This window comes from Aythya ferina (assembly GCF_964211825.1).
Source record: "Aythya ferina genome assembly, chromosome: 1".
Classification (NCBI taxonomy): domain Eukaryota; kingdom Metazoa; phylum Chordata; class Aves; order Anseriformes; family Anatidae; genus Aythya; species Aythya ferina.
The window spans coordinates 176,805,876-176,828,732 of record NC_140296.1 but is presented as its reverse complement, the minus strand read 5'-3'; the positions used below and the strand labels follow the sequence as shown (position 1 = coordinate 176,828,732).

Here is a 22,857-nt window from a genome sequence, read left to right as displayed (position 1 = left end):
TAACTACTTTTTCCTAGGTGTGGGTTTTTTTTACAAATACACATAGAATTGAGTTGAGCTACAGAGTAATTAATCCAGACTGTTTTAGGCCATGTTGTATAAATTCACAGGATGCATGTATCGAATCCTTTCAAACTAAACTCTTTGATCCTCAGCATTGCCAGTGCTGCACTATCAGGCACTAATTAGGAGTCTGTGCTCCCTTCAAAACCACTTTAAAATGCGCAGGCACAACAGATTTATCACTCTAACTGTAATTAGTTTTCAGTTACTTTAAAAATATCAGCAACTTGCGAGGATTCCCAACTATCACGGATGTGTTCCCTACAGCACAGAGTATAAAGTAAAATTATTTTCAGTAAGTTTATTGAGGCATTAGGTGTGGAGTTCCATGTGATACTCTAAAACAGAAGAAAATGAAATAGGGAAGTTGGAACTGGATAGACAAGGAAAAAATCTTTTAAATTGAGGGGGGGTGGGTTATTGATAGACAGCAGATGGTTTGGTTGTGGGTCAAATACTAGCATATTCTAAATAATTGATGGACTGAAGGACGTGATAATTAACAGGTGAATCTAGGAGGGATCATGAATATTTTGAATAATGGGAGTTCAGGGCAGCATGAATGCAAGCAGAAAACAGGCTAGAATGAAAAAAAAATGCTCCTGAAGAATACAAATATAACAACAATGGAAGGAATAATAATATAATGCAGAAAATCAAGTTAAAGGAATCCTGCTTTGAAGAAGTACCCATGGGAATGATGTGTTCAGTTTCCAAACTGAAATTGAGTCAGCGAATTCACAGCTACAAAAATAAGTATGTGTATTGATGCACCACAGAAAATTCCACGGACAGGGAAATGGGAGCAAGCCTGAAAAATGAGGCATCAGAGTGAATTTGGAATCTAAAATTAAGAACATAAAAAATCACAAGATACTAGATAACCGTACCAGGTTACTCATTGTCAGAGAAGACAGCAAAGTTTGTCTGCCCAGGTGAATGTTCACATTTGAATGTGACAGGATTGCATGCTGGAAAAAAAAAAAAAAAAAGTTCATACTTTAATTTAGGAAGTGATAATGTCAATCTTAGCAAAACTGGTGTCCTTGCTCTGATTTTAAAGGGCAAGAGGAAAGAGACCAGACCAGAAAATGAAAAAGTAAAGACAAAAAATAATCTATCTTTGTGCAATATCAAAAAGAAAACACCCCTATGCCATGTCTTAGTTTCTAATTATCTATGCAGAAGGAGATCTCAATTGAAAGATGATTCATTAGCAAAAGAAAGAAAATAAAACTTTTAAATGTTGTAATGTGAGGCATTGATTTTAAGGTATTTCCTGCCAGTGGCAATTCCAGTAGCAATCTGAAAATACCAATTCTTTTGCACAGGGCGCAGACAGCAACAGTTGAATATAATTATAGTTTTGGTCACTGCTGTTAGAGAAAGAGATATTCAGACTAAAACAGATGCAAAGGAGGGCTGCCAAAGGGAAGATGAAGAGAGCATGGTTTGTTTCATCACAGAAAACAAGGACTGGAAGGAGGATATGTGCTCTTGTTCAAAAATACTTCAAGAAGGAAGAGGTGATAAACTAAGGGACAACACTTGCATAAAACCAAGGGTGTTTAAACTGCCCAGAATTAAATTTAGACAGAAAACAAAAAGTTTCCAAGAATTTTGCAGAGCTATGCAGAGAATTAATGGGGCAAAAGACACTGTATTAGTGTAAGTTTTAAAAACAATTCATGGATGGGGTTCTATAATGCAATATTAGAAGGGCTGTGGGCTCCGTGGCCAGCAGAAACTTTTAACCCTTGGGGTAGGAAAGAGCTCATTAACCCCTTATATACAGCAGAATCCGTAGGCTAATGGAAGTGTGCGTGAGGGGGAAAGGTGTGCTGTACAGCTACCTTGTAAAGCCCAGAAAAAAGGGGCAGGAAGGGGAGGAATCACCTCCCTCTGGCTCCATTGTGCACCCATGCGCTGGGTGCTGTGGATGCGCTTAAAGCACAGCGGTAGCAAAGCCGATGGAGGGAGCCGTGCTTCCTTCAGCCTCTTCTAGCAGTTGTCCTGGGCTATATTCCCTTGTGCAAAAGCAGTTTAATGCCTAGACATTGAAAAGGCAATTAATTTTAGAAGAAGCAGCGCTGCCTAATAGAAAGAAGTAAATCTGGATGTTCTGCACCCTATATGCCTCCAAACTACTCTGTCTCAGAAAAGGCCCCTCAGCAGCTCCTTCTCATTAGGCCTAATAGGTGAGGATTACGTCTTATCTTTGATCCATCACTTACAGAGCATTTCATTTATCCTGCTTTCCCTGCCTCGCTGGTAAAGGGAGCTGACAGAGGCCGAAGAGGCTGACAAGGCACATGACAGGTGAAGGAAAAAATCTGGCAAGTGCTTATTACTGATTACCATCATTAATTTTTCATCAGAGATTAGAGTATTTACATGCTGCTGGGTCAACAAATAGTCCTGATTTTCTTCCATTAGAAACCTGTTCTCAAAATGACCAGTATTAATTATAAGCTTAATCTTCTGCAGGAGGAGCTGTGTTAAGGCTCCCTGTTCTTGCTAAGGGCTGGACTCCCAGGCACGGCTGTGATACAAGCCTGGAGCCTTTCACATTCAACTAGATAAGGTACGAAGCAAAACAAAAACACTTTTTTTTTTTTCACTGCTGCCATTTGGCCACAAAAGTCAAAGTTTCAGACCTTGCAGCACTGCCCCATTTGAAGGACAGTTTAATGCCAAAATTAAGGTATATTCATAGTGCAATCACATCGTTTACAAAGAAAAATAAGCGTGCCAAGTCCCTCCTCCTTATACGCTGCAGAAGCAAGGTGAGCAGGTTCTTTCCTCACCCCAGCCCCACCAAAAGGCCACATCACTGAGGTGTGATCTCAGGGGGCTGCTGTCCCCTGAGAGTTTTTTAAAAAATGTCAGAAATAAACATCTTGGCTAATTAAATGCTACTGAAATCATATCCTAGAATCATGTCCTAGCTGTTTGCAGCTCAGCCTCCTCGCCCCCAGCCTCCTCATTCCTGCACTTGCAGTCATGCATCTCCAGGTACGCACCTTTTAGTCCTTGTGTGCCACCTGGTCCAAAACCTTGCTGATGGCCTTCACTCTTTGCAGCTATTTGTGCAACAAAAGACTTTTTTTTTTTTTTTCCAAGCTTTTAATAGCTTTAATGAAGTCAATTCTATCATTTATTTTAATAAAGTTGGCAGACTTCACGAAGGGGAAACCACTAACATAAGATTTCAGCATAACAATATAAAAATAAAACAAGCGCTGTAACAGCCCAGTACTTATATCCCTGGTAATGTATATTTAATCTTTAGTAGTAACGCAATTTTGCTTTTTATTTATGGTTTCATTTAATTTAAGCAGTTTCTCCTATGACTATCATCTCTGGCTATCTCACCACATAGTTGCAGTAGCAATAAAAATACACACCAATATCCCCAAATACTTATCTTTCAGGACGAAGCTGTAATACAGTATTTTCACATTAAACCATGAAAGCAGACTAAACAGATAATTGAGACCATTGAAATGCAATGCCTGAGCTCAGCAAACTTATGATTTTAACAATTAAAAGCTTCCTTGGTTTTCAAAACCTTGTAAATTGAAAAGGGAACAGCTTTTTGTGCTCACAGCATTATTTCATTATTGGATGAGATTAAAATCATCACAGTAAGTGTTGTTGGTTAGCATGCTTCCAGAATGTCTCAAAATTTTGATAGCAAACTCCCCAAAGTAATTTCTTAAAAACCTGCTCTATGTCCACTCTCAGGCATAATCTCAGAAAAACTGCTATTGCTTCGTGCTTCCTCGCTGGCAGCTCTGTAGAAATCAGAAATATGTCCTGTCCTGCCTGGAAATATGTTCTGTACGTACACTCAGTTGAATACTTTTCCAGGCAGGAAGACATGGAGTACTGTTAATAATAAAACAAGATGACAGATATTGTAGAGAAAAAAAAAAAATCACAAATGTTGGAGAGCTTAAAAATCAGGTAGGAAGTATTTCTTTCCCACTACAAGGAAAGGCAGATGTATCAAGTTCTGGTTAGATGTAGAGTCACAGGACAAAACCATGGTACTACTAAATCTAGCCCTAAAGGATTATTTTGCAGTTTACTGACATAAGCATGTCATAACTTCAAAACCTGAGCACTTTGTCCATTGTAGCTGATTTATTTCTTATTGCATATGTGACCTAAAGCCCTCACCAAGCAAATTGAACAAAGCTTTGAAAAATCGCTGGGTATAAATATAGCAGGAAAGACAATAAAATTTCTTTAGTAGACTGTGTTTTAATGAATTTACTCTAGATATGTCATAAATCCTTGGGAAGAGCTATAGATCAGTAGGAAAGCTTAGAAAAGATTAGTAGGAAGCAAGTGTGCTCTGAACAGCTGTTTGTTGTGTGGGTTCATATACACACACATATATAAATGGTGGGGTATGTTAAAGAAAGTAAAGAAAAAAGCAGGATGAAATATTTCCAGCGTTGTTTGCTGTTTCTATGCACTTTACATCTAGCCTGTATACTTCAATTGGTCTTTGAGGAAAGGAAAGCTTTCCCTCATCTATTATGCAGTGCTCAGCTCACTGCAGCTTCTCAGGTAAATGTCATCTCTCTTCAAACCAATTCAGCAGGCTCATCGTATTTCAACTTAAAACAAACATTATTAAAAAAGAGAATAGTTTCCCCAACTGAAAATACCCAGCATGTGTTAGAGTAAAACTGAAGGGCTGCTACCATCTTTTGTCAGCAAACAGTGGGATTTTGCTGTAATGTACTCTCGCCGTGGCAGACCCAGAGAGCAGCATCACTTCCATGCAGTTTGTGCTGCGTGGTCACTCCGGGAACGGACGGGGGGGCTGCTGTGGCTGTGCTCAGGCAGCAAACAGTTATTCAGCAGCTACTCCCTTCCTCCACATTAGAGTCGTAGCTACTTCGTATTAGTAGCCAGTCCTTTTAAAAAGCAAGCCATGCAGAAAAATATTATTCTCTTGCTTCTGGAGATAATGAGGAAGAAGACTAAGATCATTACTGTTCAGGACACAATGCCTTTGCTTTCCTTGCTCACAATAGCTACTTGTGAAGAAGCAGCTTTTGCAGCCAGGCCTCAGAAAACAATACTCCGTGGTCAGAACCCTTGTAACAGCCCAGAGGCAGCTAAAAGCCACTAAAAGTACCAGAAAGGACAATTTCTCAGGTCCCCAAGCTAGTTTGAAATGTCTGGTTTCTGGTGCAGCTTAGACTGCCAAACTTTAAAGGCAATGCGAAAGACTGGCAGTGTCAAGAGATCCCTCTGCAGACGGTCCCCATGGTCAGTTCTCCATTACAAAAGCACTTCAGGAGTGCAGAGTCCCCAGAACAAATTAACCTCCAGCTGGCAGTAGGTACCTTGTCCTGGTAACCTTATTCTACCAGGAGCACCCCTAACAGAGCTCATCCCTTGGCATCAAACGCCCAGCTGAGATGTAGGGCAAATGAGCAGAAAGTTACTTTGCATGGAGCTGGTGATGAGCCTTCTGCTTTCTGTCCTGGGCAGTTCAGGAGTAAAAGACTCCCGTGCCAACCTTCTGCCCTGGAGATACATACTCTACAACGAGATAGCAAAGTTCCCCAGCTAGATTTAGCGTTGGGCTGGGGGATGTTAGAGTATGTTTTCAGGTGTGCTGAGGAGGAGAGTGTGTCCCCTGAGCAAGCCAAAAGAGAAGCATGGTGCTGCTCTGCTCAACCAACAAGCTCCTTGTATGACATGGGAGTGACATGGGGATAAGCCGGCTGCTATTCCAAACGTAACTAAATTTTCTATAGCATGAGAGGGCACTGTCCCCTTAGTAGTGGAAAAATATAACTGGTCACAAAATGTGCCTGTGTTGCCATGCTTTTGCAGAGAGGGACTATCTGTGTGGGCAAAAGCATGCACCATAGAGGTGGTAGCATGGAATATGTGCTGGCAGTCTCAAAGCACTGTGGACCACAAGAGGAGATGACCTGCAAGGTGGTGTAAAAGTCCTATTCTGTGGAGAGCATGGTCCCAGCACATCAGCTGGGTCATTCTCCAGAACCACAAGTCTGTTTATGGGTGCTGCCAGAGGCGTGCTAAGAGAAGACAACTTGTGCTCCTCATTGCAGAGAAGGACTCTGAAACTGCAAAGCAGATAGAGCCTGCACGAAGCAGCAAACAGAACTTCTAATTAGGTGCTCTTAGAGCTTTCTAAAATGCAGCTAAGAAGTACGTACTTTGTTTATCGTCACAGTTCCTGGACAGCTTGTCCTCCCCAGTTCCCTAAAACAAAACAAGAATAAAGAGTTTCTTCAGAAGGTAAGTCATCTTGTCAGACTATATTTGTAAAAGCAAACACACTGCATCTCATAAATTCCTTCTCCACAACAGTAAACAGCAGATTGGAAAACGACTGAATATTGCTCATTTTCTAATCAGATGCAGACATGCTCAAATAGCTTTATAGAGATACAGCACTGCAGCCTTCATTTAGCTTGCATTAAACAATACCTGCTAGTCTGTATTGTAGTGTTAGCCTCTTTTCTGCAGACTTTTCTTCATTTTGTGAAGGTCACAAAATCAGATCACAGAAGGTTCACTGCGAGTATCTTACATCTCTGAGCTTCTATGCAGGTCTGTGTGTCAGATCTGTGCATCTAATCTTGACGTATGTGTCTCTATCATTACGAAAACAAGATGTCATGGCACATGGTGGCAAGTAGTCAGCTGTGCACTCAGCCGCATCTGCTCCTCCTCATCTCTGCGAAGGTGTCTGGGATCTCATGGGATTGCTCAGACAAATCATCTTGCCTTGTTGAAGGTGCGCTCACGTCTTGCTTTGAAGGTCCAGAACAATATTGGTTGTGAATCAGGGTGTAGGTTTACTCCCATAGGGACAAAATGTATAATAGCATTTCTGTATGAGTTCCTACTAGATTTCTGCTTCAAGCTCTTCCCTTTCTCATTTCCATGAAAGATATATATATATTTTTTTTCTGTTCCCCATTCTGAAGAGCTCCTATTTATTTATTTATTTATTTATTTATTTATTTATTTATTTATTTTCTTTAGCTTTGCTCCAGGGGATGTCTGGTTTGACCTCTGACATTGCCGTACCTCTAATGCTGTGTATTTTAAAGCACTTTCATTAATGACCACATGCCTAATTTTGAAACCTAATGCCGCTGTTATAGACAACAGTTAAATGGCTTATAGAACAGCCTTTGTGCTCATCCATTTCTCTGTTTATTTCTGGACAAGAGTGTACTAAGATAGCTCTCTTCATGTCACTTCTTGAATTTGTGCCATAGAATGAAGAATGATAAAAGTGTTACAACAACAACAACAAAAAGCACTAGCCTTGTCTTTCCTGCTCAAGAATGTCAGTACAGCATTTCTAAAACTTTGAGCTGAGCTCAAATGCTTCTCAGAACAACAGACGACTGGAGAACTGAGAAAATCATTATTACATTGCTAAAAGAATAGATCATTGATTGTGCCATGGGATTGCTTTTGGATGTGGTAAAAGGTTTCTCCCTAATCACAATAAAAAATAACTTCAGAAAATAAGGAAAGATCAGCAGAAAACAAACAAACAAACAACAAAAAAAAAACACCTTTGATATGACAGGTAATATATACAGGAAGTTTCTGAACAGAAACCTAGATGACATGAATCTATTTGGCTTGAAAGCACTGGCTGAAACAGTAAGCCACAATTTCATTTGTGTATTGATTGCAGATATTCATATATTAAATACGGAAATTATTATTGAATGTGCTAAATGAAATGGTTATGTAGCATATCTAAACAGCCCAGGAGACTCAGACTTAAACTCGTTTCTGTGATACATGGTAGTGGAAAATAGTGAAGAGGTGTGTGCACACATATAGACCAATCCTGTATGTATTCCTTACCCAGTTAAAAGTAAGGAGTACAGGCATTCTCCTGGCTCCATTCTAGGGACTGTGTTAGATGAAGAAGCCAGGGAGCTGGTGCCATAGATCCAGAGGTTTCCATCACCTCTCCAAAGGTTGGTGGACCCACCTTGCCTTCTAGCTGCCGAGTCCCCTGCCAGACCAATGGAAGGTAGTGCCAGCCTGGGCCATATTGCTTGTAACCAGTTGGGATTTACAGCACCAAGGACCAACAAATTGCATTTTTTACCTTTTTAGGCTTGCTCCCACTCTGAATTTATTATCAAGGAAGTGAAAAATCCATGTGGTATTAGAGAGTTCGGGTAAACCAAGAACATTTCTTGACATCACTGTTGGTGCCCAAATATTGCATAGTCTATGCTCTGTTACTTCAACCATCTGATCTGAGAGCATAGAGCTGGTAACTACAGTCATCTCTTTCTGCAAGTCTTCAAAATATTCAAGGGAACCCTGAGCTGAGGAACCTGCTGGAGTCCAGAAGCAGTCCGCATCACAGCAAGCAGGTGAGCAGGCACCAGAGGAGGTGAATGATTATCCTTCAAGCTGAAGTCCTGCCCAAGCACTTTGGAAGGAGCACAGGTAGTTATAGAATGAAAGACTGACAATCTTAGAAACACGCACTGGAAAAGGGCTCATTTCCAGTGGGAGGAAAGTGTGAACACCAAGGATCACATGTCATTAAGTAAGGTTTTTCATTTATTTTAGTGAGAAGCAGCACATAGCTGGGAGATACCCAAACTTCACGGTAATTGCTGTATGTGATACTAGCTCTTCTTGTCTCTCTCATAAATAAAGAGACAGAGAAGACTCACTTCCAGTATTCTTCTCAGAAATTGTGTCATTTTCTTTCAGTTAGTGAAAGGAAAGTGCTCTTCCCAGAAAAGAATGGAAAATAAAGAAGCTCAGAGACTGTGCTGCAAAGGGCAGGGGTCTAGGGGAGATCAAGCAGCAGAGGACATAGCATTTGGTTGTTTTACCAAGAAGTGCTATGCTGGTATCATAAACTGAAAATGATCAAGCAAAATATAAAAATACAGGCCAGAAGCTCATCTGCTAATGACAGAATTGTAGAATTAAATAGCTGTGCTTGCTAGTTATGTATTAGTGTAACTTTCTGTGAGGAATGAGAGGATGAAAGAAACATATTCCTCCTGTTTATGCTGAGGTGCCCAATTGCACATGCAACAGGACCTTTGCAGCCTCACTGCACCTCAACTTAATTTCCAAAGCAGGGATAGAGTTATTTCTACCAAGATGTGACCTGTCAGCATTCTGAACATCTCAGCATCTTTTCATTTTAAAACCCTTTTCCTTTGTTAAATGTGTATATACTTCTTGTGATGCTTGAATGCATTGGATTTAATGCATTTGTTGTGTTCCATGTTAAATATTTTGAGTAAATTTTTTTTTGTGTCCTTCAAAGTAATTCATCTGTCTGGTTCCTTGAACTCTTCTAAATTCCTAGCTCCTACCTGGAGGTTAATACAATTGCTCTTCACCAGAACATTCTGGGGGACCTTACCTCCTCTTCCAGGCATCCCAACAGGCTTGTGATTAGCAATCGCAATTAGCGTTAGTGAGGATCATCACATCTTCTAAACACCATTTGCTTAGACTATGACAGGCCCTATGAATTATTAACCAACCTTACTCCCAGTTACAGCTGAGAACACTCACAGCATTACAGTTGAGATTGGTACTGAGGTGATGGGCTGTGCAGGTGCTGCTTCTCCACCTATACTGGGTGCTTGGCCTGTGTGAACAGCACATCATCAGGAGCAGATTTTTTTATTTTTCCTTTTGTATTTTGGACTAACAAACACAAAGTGAGAAGTGAGAGTCCAAGTAATTATAGTTTTCTGGACCTTTAAAACTAAACAGCTTTCCTGATCTGATGACCAATGAAAGAAAATCTTTCAAATATGTTTGGTTATTCAGAAAAAAATAATGCTGATTATTCACTGTCATCTGCTTTCAGAAAGCTACAAGGACCATGAACTGCAATTCATTGATGCCTCTCCTCTGGGAACCTCATAGAGCCAGCAAATTTATCCAGAGATTTTCTCACTTAAGTTGCTTCAAGGAATCCAAACATAAGTCTTTAGGGCAACAGTGTGTTTGTAATTTAAAAGCAATCTCATCCTCAGAAGATCCAAAAGACTTAAAGAACAAGGTGTATCTTAAGAAAGCAAGACTAGAAAAGCTATTTGGGCATTTTTCTAGTTCAAGACTAAATGATAACTTCAAAAAGACTTAATTGATGTAATTTTTCACTGAAGATTTTCCCTCTTTCTTTTCAGTTTCCCAGGCAAAACCTTTTCCTTCGTTCTAAGCCTTACTACATGTGATCAAAATTCATATTAATGTGTTGCGAAATGGAGCAGACCTTACTCTTTCACCAGCCTTGCACCAGCAGCCTTTGCCACCTGGGAAAGCTTAAATACATGTTTGTGTGTGCGCACGAATCATTAAGTTTATTCATATTACGTATATGCAAAATAAAGCGCGTGAACATTTGGTGGATTAGAATCAAGTTTCATTAGAGCAGCTATAGCTATAGTTCTAATAGTTGGTATTAACCATTTTCTAGAATCTTGGAATTGACTCCTAGTTCATTTCCACAGTGGAGAACTCCCCAGTGAACTCTCTGAATCCGTGAGACATCTAGCAGAAGGATGGAACAGGTTAAATCACAAGGTCAAGCTTAACTCTAAGCTCCTGGTTTTGAACACGGAGCTGCTTAGTATTCAGCCCTTTGGAAGTCCCTTGGATAAGCTGCCTGGTGTCTGTAGACTTTTGATCTTTGTGGAAGCAGCTTTTCAAGAATCGTGCACCATGAATTAGGCTTGTAAGAGATTTTTCACAGGCTCAGCCAATCTCTTCTAATGGAAAAATGGGAACACCCGTCATTCACTAAAACCATGTTTGGTGTTTTCATAAAGCTTAGTCTGTTGTGTGAAGGACTTCCTCCCTTTGTTTATATGCCAGTTAAAATTAATTCAGTTGAAATCAATATCCAATTCCCATTGATTTAAGCCATTTCATCCTGTTGCCATTTCATCATACAGCTGTCAAAAATGGCTGTAGTTTCTGTAGAAAGCTACAGATCACATTAAATATGTTTTTTATGTAATCCTTTCTCTCTCAAGTTCCTGACAAGTTCCAAAGGTCCTTTATGTCCCATGAGATCATCTTTTGAGCATGGCCAAAAAAGTACTGTGGTCTGCATATTTTGGCATTTTTGGGTGTTCACCTCTCTTTTTCACAACCCTGAATTCCTCTGTTAAGCATTTTCAAAGCACTTCCATCTGATTGATTAAGCTGCGCACTAAACCAAGGTGGTAATACCATCCTGTAATTACAACTGTCCAGGGTGTGTGAGAAATGCAGCAATGGCGACAACTGAACCTAGACTTCCTGCTTCATTCCTCAGCACTGTAAAGATCAAGCTAATGGAAGATGGGACAGGTGATAGCACTGGCAGCTCCTTCTCTCCATCTGCTCCTCAAAGAACGTGATCCTCTCCTTCCATTTTGCATTCAAACATCAAATTGCTGAAGAAAGTTTCAGCCCTGTGAATTTCTGGCACCAGCTTGGCAGCAGTGAATTTTCACAGCAGCTTGGAATATCTGAAGTCCTAAAAAGGCAAGATTAAAAACACAGCATTTTGGTATGGTTGTCAATAACCAGGTCTTTACTTAGCCTGCTGACCTTCCTAGGTGCTAGAAGAACTCTGCATTTCTTGTGAGAGAAGACTAAATGATAGCTTATGTATCAGGCAGGGCAGTACAATTTGTAGTCATGAATCGTCTTCTGAGAAAATAGTTCTGAAGCCTAAATTGAAGTATTATTTTTCAATTCTTGACAACATATCAGTACACTATTGTGCAATGTCTTCTCTGTATGATTCTCTTGCTAGCCTAGTTCTCAACATACTTTACATCAAAACACATCCTCCATGAAGGCTGATTTTGTTACCATATACCAAGCAGCACAGCTTTTAACATTAGACATCTTTGCTTAACCTTTTGATGTTGTCTTTGGTCTCTTTTCTGCTTAGAAATATTCACATTTTATGCTACAATAGTAAAGAAGCACTAGCTTCCAAAAAGTAAAGTATTTGTCCAGCAGTAAGTGTATTTATTTTACTATTACGGTATAAGAAGGTCCTCTGAAAGAAACCTGAAATGCCAATAAATATATTAGAATCATTTCAAAAGCCATTCAATATACAACTGGGAAGGCCCCATAATCTACTGAACAAGATTAGCCTACATTTTCCTGACTTTCAATACATTCCATCAGGTATTTTTCTCCGCTTTACTTTGTGTAAAGTACTTGATGTGCCACACTGCGCTCCATTCACCATTGTAAAACCTAAGACCAAGTGGAACAGTGGCAGAACTCAAGTTAGAATCCCATGGGTGGCATTCAGCTTAGTAAATGTAGACTCTTGAAATGTAGACATTCACAGCCGAACGAGACACCCGCTGGTCCAGTTACAGTCAATGGAGAGAAAGAGGCATTTCTAGGATGCAGCTCAGCTCATCCTAGCGTAGACATCTAAAATAGGTTAGATGAATCATCCGCTAGAAGCGTCTATTTCTAGTTCCCTTTATGCTCAGTTGAGAGAGTGACTAGCTCAGATGCAGACACTGACATAGTAGACATCTAAAGTTAGGTGAGATGAACAACGCAAGATGTCTTTCCATATCCCTTTAAAAGGTCTGGTCTAAGAACAAAATGTCAAAGAATTCTTTTCAGCTAACGCTATAGTCTCCTCCACTCTACCAGCCCTCTGAATATTTGAGTTGCTATCTTCTTCCTAAAAACACTTTGCAAATGTCCAGATCATGCCTAACAGCTCCCTCAGACAAGTTTTTGATAGCTTTTCCTGTGTCACGGTACTGCAACCATGTGTATGTGTATCTGTTTTGTGTATTGATTAAATGACTGTGTCATGCACCCGATCGTTGTTTCCCTAATCAGAGACTACAACAAACTCAGCAGATGTTTTGTAATACAGAGGTTTTGTAATACAGGGTAGAAAGCTAAATGAATCAAGGTTGTTATTAATGTAACATCAGACTACTTTGGAAATGCTCATTCATGAATATAATTGCAGCAGGCAAACTAAGGAGAAATGCTACAAGAAGTAGTGTGATGACTCCAGAGATGATGCAAGGCAGCAGAGAATGACTCTTAAATGTAATATTTCTTCAGCCACACAACTTTTGCTTGCATTTTTATGGAACAAGCCCACCTGTTTCTTTTTTGCTTGGTGCTACTGCCAGTATTGATGGCACTGGTCCACAGCAGTAGATGCTGTCGCCAGAAGAAATAGCTCCTAGCTCTGCAGTAGGTTGCATAAACCTTTGAATTTACTTGTTTGCTGATAATCATATCTATGCCACCATTTAGAAAGTTATGGCTTATGCCACTGAATGTATGTATTTGTTTATCTCAGTAATATAAAAAATATGGAGTTCAAATTCTATGGGGAATCATAAGTGTGTAATCATTACAGGTGCAACATTTCAGCTTCATCATACATCAGTGTAGAGTTGTTTTCTCCCTTGCAACAGTGATATTTCTTTATTTATTTGGTTTCTGTGGTCTAACTTGCAGCAAGTGGTATGCCATAGTCCAGTTGGTTTGTGCTTATAAAAACCAACATAGGTGCTCTCCATCATCCAAATACGAACTGGATCTTAGCTTCTATATTTAAAATAAAATACACTTTCAACTCAAGTTGTTTCCCCTGAAGTTCCTCAGTACACCTCCTGAAGGTTTGACTCGCCATGTTCCCCTGGGAATCTGGCAAGGATGCAAAAAGACAGCTGTATAAGAAACCACGCTTCTCAGCATTTTATGCCCACATCTTCTCAAAGCCAGGACTGGTTACATATTCTCCTTATGAAACACAGCACCTTGGAAGCAAAGTAAGGCAATATCCTAGTATTTTAGGCTCTGTTTACACATTGCATAATGTTTACTTAAAACATATATATTTTTTTTGTATTTAAGGTTGAATAAATTAGTTGTGAATATGATAATTTAACAGTAAGAATAAATGTAAGCAAACAAAAAGAACATTTAGGGCTAGACAGTAAATTCAAGCACTTACTTCCCTCTCTTTATAAAAAGGATTTTCTTCACATCTATCTAATCTTCTTTACATATTCAGGTCTCAAACAATAATATCCTGGCATCAGATTGATAGGAGCTTGAATATCTCCAAAGTCTGAAGCAGTAGTGCCTGAGTTACTGTTTATCCCTTGGATATTTATATGCATGTGCTATATCATTTATAGAATCTGTTATTCATCCAGAGTGTTGTTTTCCAGTGGGTCAGCTGTTCAGCTTTAACTTGCCAGAGTTGAAATTGTATTTCTGTGGAGATGCAGGATAAGGGCTTTTTGCTTAGCTTGGGCATTGCGTTTCGCACTATTAAGTTATCACCGCGGAGTTCACCTTGAGGGCTGCTTCCCAGAGCGCATAATAAAGAATTAACCGCTATCAAAGTCGCCACCTTGCACAAAAGGGTACCCCTAAAATGGCTGATAGCAAGTCCAGCAGTGGCAGATAATCACATTTAGGTGTTAAATGCAGACTTTGATTAATTTTGAGCAGCACTGAGCCTACAGAAGCCTCAGAGCGGTATTTAAAAGCCGTCTGACTTTGCACATGAAATGAAGGGCAGGATGTGAAGGGGAAGCCAAGGTGTAGGTGTGTAATGCTTGGCCAAGGGAAGGCTGATGTGGGACAGTCCCCAAGAGACTCATCTCCAAGCAGCCTCACACAGCCTCTCCTTAACCAACCGCACCCAGGCGCCCAAATTCCTGCAGGAACCCTGTGAAACGCACATGGGGCAGCACTACCGAGCCCGAGAGGGTTTTCTCGAGCATCAAACGACACTTTATGTTCTTTAGCTTGGGAATTAGCCAAAACAGCCCCTTCAGAGGGGCACTGCCGGGCTGTGACAACGGCCACCGGCACCACAGCCCCACCGCCGCCCACCCACGGGCAGCCGGCGCCCAAGATGGCGGCCGCCGCCCGCCGCCTCAGGTGCGAGGGACCCGCTCCGCGGCCAGCCCCGCCGCGGCCCCGCCCCCACCGCGCGCAAGCGCGCTCCTCCCCCTCCCCCCTCCCTCCGCGGGAGCGCGCCCCGCGGTACGGCGGGGGCGGGGGCGCGGGGAGGTGATAGGCGCGGGAGCGCGCCTGCTGCCGCTGCCACCGCCGCTCTTCTCGCCGGGCAGCCGGTGGAGGAGGAGGAAGAAGAGGAGAAGGAGGGGGTCCAGCACGACCCCTGTCCCCGCGCGGAGGGGCCGCGGCTTCCCGTGAGTACCGGGCTGCCCGTCCCGACGGCCGGTGAACCGACGGCGGGCGAGGGAGCCGCCGGGGGTGCCGCCGCCTCTCCCGGCGCTGCGGCGGGGACGGAGCCGGGGGCTGCCCGCGGGGAGGGAGGCACCTGCCGGGGACGCGGCGACAGCGGCGGTGGCCGCGGGGCTTTGTTGGTGGCCGCAGGTGCGGGTGGCGTCGCGGAGGGGCGCCGGCATCGTCCCTCCGCCGGGTCCATCCCATCGCATCCCATCCCGTGCCGTGCCGGTGCCGGCAGGTCGCCATTTCGCGCACGGCCGCCGGCCGGGAGCTGTCTGTGCTGAAGCGGAGCCGCAGCGGCCGCCCGGGCTCGCCCCCGCGCCCGTGCGCGGCCCCGCCGTGCGCGCGGCCCCGCACCTGGCTGCGGCGAGCCGGGGGGGAGGCGAGGGGCCGGGGGCTGCGCTGCCGCCGCCCGCTGCCAGCCGGCGCAGAAAATGGCAATGAAAGCCTCGAGCTGCCAGTGCCCCTCGGTTTTTCGCTGAAAAAGCCCCAATAGGGTAAACTTTTGGCGTGGGTGCCTCAGTTTCCGAGGCTGAAACGCCCCAAAACCGGGTGTGTGCGCTGCCTGCTGCCGGGGTGCCCAGCCTGGGAAGTTGGCGAGGGGAGTGCGGCAGCCCCGGCGCTGGGGCTGTCCGGTGCAGGCACCTGGCAACAGGAGCGCTGCCCCTTAGCTGGCGTCTGGCTGGGTAAAATAACGGGAGATGCGATCTGTGACCCTACGGTGGGGTCTGCAGGTCGGAATAAGGAGTTCCTCTATCCCTAAATGTGCACCTCCTCGCTCTTTGTTCAACCCAGCCTCCTTCCCACTCGAGAAGCCGGTGTTAACTGCTTGGCTTTCCTTTTGTCTTTAACGTGCCCTGTCCATTTGTTTCACTGTTTCTGAATATTAAAGTACATTCTGACTAGATGTGCTATGGGAAACGTGGATGAAACCTGAAAAAAAAACCAACTTCATTGGCTCTAACAGGTGCAATATTTATCATTTCAATGTATTCCACGATTTAGCATAATCAATGTGTTAGTGTAGGGCTCATCAATGCATGGGGCTGTGCATTGAGTAGGTCACTGTGCAACATCAGAAGGCATCTGGGCTTCAGGTTGAGTTGTAGAGCAGTCTATGTGCTAAAGCATGCACCTGGCAGGTATTTTTGGCAAGGGATGTCAGCTGGAAAGAGAAACTACAGTGTTATATGCTGACTTAAAGGACCTGCTAATTATAAAGCTGTGTATTTTCAGTATTTGTGTAATCTGATAACTCTTGTACGTATACACTTCAGGCTTTTCTTTGGGTGATGGCTGTGTTTTTTAACATAAACTGCAAAGGAAGGCACCAGAGTTGCTAAAGAACTTGCTAACAAAGTCTGTGGAGAAGTCATTTATCTGCATTTAGAAGCACTTTGAAATTCTCCTGGGTGTTTAAAATTAGTTGTCAGACTGTATCAGTGTAGAGGTGGGAAAGTATGTTCTCAGAATGCTGAATGTAAAACCAAACGACGACAAAAAAAAACAACAACACAACAGCAAGTGGCTTGATGTTGACAGAACTCAGAATCCATTGAATGAATGTGTGTTCTGGATTGTGCAAAGGAGATTTAGCTCAAGGAAAACTGTACAGCTGTGTGTCAGTATTAGATGATGTGTCTGTGTGTACCAGCTGGTCTTAATGATGGAGCTAAAACCCTCTTCACAACTCACAGAATAAATCCACAATTAATTATACTTGTATTAGTGTCTCAGTTCTGTAATTAGTCTTATTGGTCACGGTAAAAATACTCAAAAGTAATAATGCTTCTGGTGAATGGGATCACCAGAATCTGATCCTTAGTTATCATTCTTCATCTTTTCACCAAAAGCATAATATTTATCATATATACCACAGAGCTTATTTGTGAGGAAGGATTCTAGCCTGTAAATCCAACTTCCTAAAATGGTCTTTATTGTCAGGCATGAAATGAAATTACAAATCCAGTGGATATTTACTCATATCTACTAATAGCTTCTTGTGCTCTGGTCTTTTTCTCTGCTGCTCAAAGAGGTGACAGCAGAAGCATTAGTAACCGAATTACAGTTTCTTGGAGTTAATGAAGCGTGGCTCTAATTGATGGCTTTTATTGGTTTGAGGATTCCGATTTCAAGTCAGGAAAATGTAATACGAGTCTCCTCTTTCTTGTTTGCTTGAGTGAAATGCATCTCCATAGTATCTGGATATAAAACATACTGAGTATATTCGGGGTTTGAGATTTTGTTAACAGAGTGCTGCACAGCTCAGATGGCTCAGTCAGCCTAAAAAACAAATCTGTAATTTGCAGCTGTGAAATTGCTGTTCTCTCTAGTTTTATTCAGTTGTCCCAAATCACCTTGAACTGTAATTATTTACCTTCCATTATATCTGAAGAGTACAATAAACTGAATGTGCTATTCAGTTTTCACTGAGTATGTTAATTCTGTTATGCTTCGTGAAGAGAGCTGGTAAAATGGGAAGCCATACAGAGACAGTACATCTCAGTAATGTAAGCTGAGGGAATGATGTAGGAGGTTGTCTGCTGGGCAATATGCAATGAATTTGATTTTGCCTTCCTGAGTGGGCTGATAGCATTCAAAAAATTCAGTTATACTTTCTCCACAGTGATAATTTGTTGCATTTTAAATTAGTATGTGTGTTTATTGCCTATTCAGTTTAGTATTAAAGATACTGTAACTTCATGCATTTTCCAAATTCCCGTAATATTTTTATTTAACAGACAATATTCATAAGAGTTCATCTTCCTTACTAAGGTTAATGTGATGAGCCCTAAGTTTTGTCATAGTGCCCATTAAGCAGGAAAACATAGTTGCAAGCTGGCTATATTGCTTTCTTCTGAGCTACTGAAGGCTGGCTGAGCTTTCAGTTATTTACCTCAATAGAAAACTGGAAGGAAAAAAGTGAACAAAGGAGGTCTGTTTTGCCTGTCCCACTTGCTGGGCTGTTGTCTTTGCCCTTTTCAGTGAAGGAGGGGGTAGAGCTGGGTCAAAGTTGAAGAATACTGAAAAGGAATTCAAGTCTCATATTGAAATGTGAATGATAGCTTAGTTTGAGAGCCGAACGCGCTTGTTTGAACGGAGATTTTCCTATCTGTGGAAGCTGAAACTGACGGACGGTGATGGACTGGCGTATGGACTGGTAGAAGGTGCAGCTAGGTATGTGCTCAGAGCCTGATTAAGATGCTCAGTAAACAAGTCCATATCTGATGAGACTTTTAATACCGGAGATGCTGATGCTAGACAGTGTGCAACACACTAGACATTTGATTGTGAGTTAAGGGCAGGCCCCTGCAGCTGGCATACATTCAGGCTTGCTTGTCTAGCCTAATTGCATTGCAAATACTTCTCTGGATTGCTCTCTAGCTTCTCCCTTCTAGTAAATGTTGAATAAGTACAGAAATGTTCATCTGGATCCTCTATTAACTGGTGTAAGAGGCTTTTTTTTTTTTTTTTTTTTGTTTTGCTGTATGAATCAGGATAAATGTATCTTACTATTCATTTTGTGAATACACTGTTTTCCTACACTGTTTCGGTTTTGAAACGGCTCGATTCATAATGTGATTACAGCTTTCCCCTTGTTAACTTTTTAGTATGGAAGCATAACAGCTTGAATTATAAAATGTTTCTGTAAGAGCTCACAGTACCCCCATTCTACTTTAAGCAACAAAACTTTATATAAAAAGCAGCATTTCATGCAGAGCATCTCAGATGCACAAAAATAGCCAAGCAAGGAAAAAGGGCCAGTTCAACTTATAAGGACGTGATAACTTTAAAGAACAGACGCATTAGAAAGGAGCTGGCTGTCTAAATGGTCAATTAGAGCGGACAGAATTAGTATTGATGTAGTCTCCAAATTCTGTAAATCCTTGTGTGTGAGACTGCTGACTTTAGATGACGCCTAGTGGGAACGTGGGTGTCCCAGCGCTTAGTCTGCTCCATTAGGTATATGTGGCCTTTTAATTTCCCGGGGCTTGAAATGTGTAATTGCTACTGTTTAACAACTTGGTTGAGGAAAAGGGAATGATCCATGACTTCCTGGTGGTGTGAGGTGGTCTTTGGCCACTAATTAAGCTTTCCTGGACAGCCACCCAAGTATTACCATACCATGTTCCCTTACAGACTGCTACCTAAGTGTGGAGCTGTGAGTGTTTATACATGATTATGGATATTTTTTGTCTTTCTGAACTGTAAGTCTCACTTCTAACTTCCCTTCTGCTGTTTTGAGTGTTGCTGCATTTGTCCAACTTCATTCTGAGAGCTCATATAAAGGAATTGCTTTTTCAGTACCACGAACCTGTGGGGCTCTGTGCGTGTGTATGCAAAGGCATTGCAGAGAGTCAGTGCAAAAGCCAACTGTTGTACGAGACCTGTGTTTGGGAAACAGTTCTACAGACGGAGAATAATACCATGGAGTAGACCAACCTGTGCATAGATACTGGCCAAGGGAAGTCTTCCAGCTGAATATTGTACTGTAGGGTAGTGGAAATGAACTAAATGCAAACCGGGAGGCTGAAGAAGATAATGAATTATGAATGAAATTCATGAGAAGGAGTGCTGTATGAGTAGAAGGATGAAGAACAAAATATTACAGGCTTTTGCATCAGAAAGAAGTGGTAGAAATGAGGGAGTTGGGAATGAAATCCTCTGGAAGTCTTAGAAGAAAGACAACAGCAGAATAGCTAGGGGACGTGCGTACAACTTGCGCACAAAAGCGTGTGGGATGAAGCAGGGGATAGCTCCTAGGTGTGAGGTGGGAAGTGCAAACAATCCAGAGGGAGGGAAGCATTTTGAAGAACATGTCAAAAGCAGGGAAATCAACTGCTTGAAGGGAACAGAAGAAAACTAAGAATTTTTTTTTCTTAGTATTGCTGATTCTTTTTTTCTAGAATATATCAAATCAAGTGTTTTGAAGGAAAACATTAAGTATGCCATATTTCCTGTCACTTACTAAAAGGGCTTTTCAAGAGTATTTATAAATGCAAGATTATTCAAGTTAATTTCACCAGTAGGCTCATAAGTTTCCCTTTGCAGCAGGATAGACAACCCTCCTCTTCTCTACTTCGAGAGGTAGTGTTTAGAAGGACTAAAAAGTGGGGCTGCCTACCCTGCTGCTGTTCACATATCCAGGAAAATACAGGAGATATCTGATATGTGTTCCTCATCACAATTTTCAAGGGATGTAAGGGAGAGGTGGGCTTGGCATGGGCTATTCTTCGTGTGGGATAATGAGGTCTAGTGACTTGGTCAGTGTCACTTTGAGTAAGGTGGTATCTGTGGGTTCTTCCTCTCAGCCTCATTGCTTGTTGACCAGTGCTTTGGTCTCTGGATGAACTAAATGTAAGGAGATTAACCCCCTTGAGTTGCTGCTCTTCTCTTGAAAATGGAAGATTTTTTATTTATTTATTTATTTTTCTTTTTAATTCCTCAGCTTGGCTGAATTTGGTAATTTTGTTGCATGGCCACATATTATCAAAATCTGTTCCTCGCCTTGGGTGAGGTGAGATGAGATGAGGCTATGCTAACTATTTTGCTGGCTTTTAATCTGTTCTTATGGTATTTTTTTTTTACGGAAGCTCAGGAAACGGAATGTATTTCCCTTTTCTTTCCCTTTATTTAAAAATGTTATAGGACTTGAATGAGTTTCCAGCAAGGGAGATCTACGTTAAAAGAGAAGATAACAGAAATGGAGGTTTTTATATTTATATATAAATTTATTTATTTTTTACATGTAGCATGGGATAAACTGAGACTCCTTCTGTCTTGGAGTAGTGAGCTTTGTGTTCTGGGTCCAGCTGCTGTGATGAACTGTGTTTGCTATGGATGGTGAGCCTTTTTCAATTGCCAACAGTTTAATGGTTTCAGTGTGATTAGGTTTGTTTGCTGTTGCTAAACAAGTTCAGGGCAAAACAGCAGCGTAGTTACAGATTGTGCGTTAAATTCTGAGTAAAACTAAAAGCCAGGGCAGGAATCTAGTGCCAGTGTCTGCACCATGATGTGTTGTGTGGTCTTGGGGTTACCAATTCTTGAGGAGGTTGTGGCTTTCTTTGGGGTGTGCGGGGAATCATTCCGGCATTGCAGTGATCGGGTCTGTAAGTCATGAAGACCAGAGTGTTGTCATCTGACAAGTTGGACAGGATACAGAGTTCTTGCCTGATATAGAAGATTCCTACTTCTGTATACCACCCTACTTAATGATTACTGGTCTACACTGAAGTTCAGAGACCCTGAAAGACTGGACATATCTTGGCAATGAAGGTGGAAGGGGGAGATTGTGTTCTTAGGGTAGTTGCAGAGAGTCCATGGTCACTTTCTAGGCAAAAATAATATGGCATTTGCACTAGCATAGGTTTGGTTTGGATTGTAGGAGCTGATGAGGACAAATCACCACTCCTACAACAACCCAGTCCAAGTAATATCATAAGGATGTCTGGGGGTGTGTGAAGGAACCTGCTCTTCACATTGGAATTGGTTGTACCTTATCTATTGTTTGACTTGCTTTTGTCTTCTCATGAGTAGAGTTTTGGTTTGGTGCCTAAAACAACAAACAAAACTAATTTCAGTGGTTTGTGTTCTCCATACAAAATGTATTTTGAAGATTGTATGTGTGGTTTTTACCTTATCTAATGCCTTTAAAGGCGTGGAATAAAGAGGGAGAAAGAATACCACCTACTGCTTCTGTGAAGACAAAGGTTTAGAGCTGGGAAAAGTCTTCTCTAACTTTTAGCTGGATATATAATATTGTGTAAATGAAGAGTTTACAGGACTGCTCCTCTGTCACATGAATTAACGTATCTGTCAGAAGAGGAGTGTTAACAACTGGATGACAGACAATGAATTGTCCTTCCGAACTGAATGTTTCTGTCCATGTTGGTCTTGCATGATACGGAAACTTCTGTGACATAGCATATAGTGTAATTCTGACACCTTAATGTGCAAATCCTCTTTTAAATATCCCATCTTTTCTGTCAGAAGTGTTTCACATATTTATGGACCTTGGAATCTCATAGCTGTCACTGCATTGTATTACAGGGTATAATGTCTCCTAGACAATACCAAATATACAGTATCAGTAAAAATTGAAATTTGAGGTGTTATTATAGGGAAACATTGTAAGTTTTCCATTTTTCTGTAGTTTGTGTTTTAAAGTTGTCTAAACTTGATTCTAGATGCTGACAAAGCCAGGAACATCTTAAGTTGTGTGCTGTTTCTAAGTTGCGTGCTGAAGTTGAAATTCACACAGTTATGTAACTAGAAAGCAAAGAAGCCCAAGGTGACTGAAAGCTAAACAGCCCGCTAGACTTTGGATATGGCAATTGTATAAAATTCACGTGTAACTTGGGAGGGGGAAAAAAGTGAAAATCTGGGGAAGTTAGGAAGGTGAGCTTGACCACCAGAGGGCAGACATATTGTTTTGAGTGCAAAACAAATGCTTAGACTGTGCATGTGAAAATACAGGCGAATAATGACTGAATAAAT

General features: G+C 41.7%; 1 protein-coding gene across 31 annotated transcripts in view; it reads left to right on the top strand.

Annotated features, from left to right (window-relative positions):
* Window positions 1-15,160: 15,160 nt before the first annotated feature.
* Window positions 15,161-22,857, top strand: part of NRCAM (neuronal cell adhesion molecule) — a 151,749-nt gene continuing 144,052 nt past the window's right edge. For 16 of the 31 annotated variants that reach the window (XM_084514177.1, XM_084514170.1, XM_084514175.1 and 13 more), the window contains exon 1: window positions 15,167-15,320. The gene's annotated coding sequence lies outside the window, so the exon portion shown is untranslated. Of the gene's footprint in view, window positions 15,321-22,857 lie in introns of all 31 variants that reach the window. The other 15 variants (XM_084514155.1, XM_084514183.1, XM_084514154.1 and 12 more) reach the window with 2 other exon arrangements.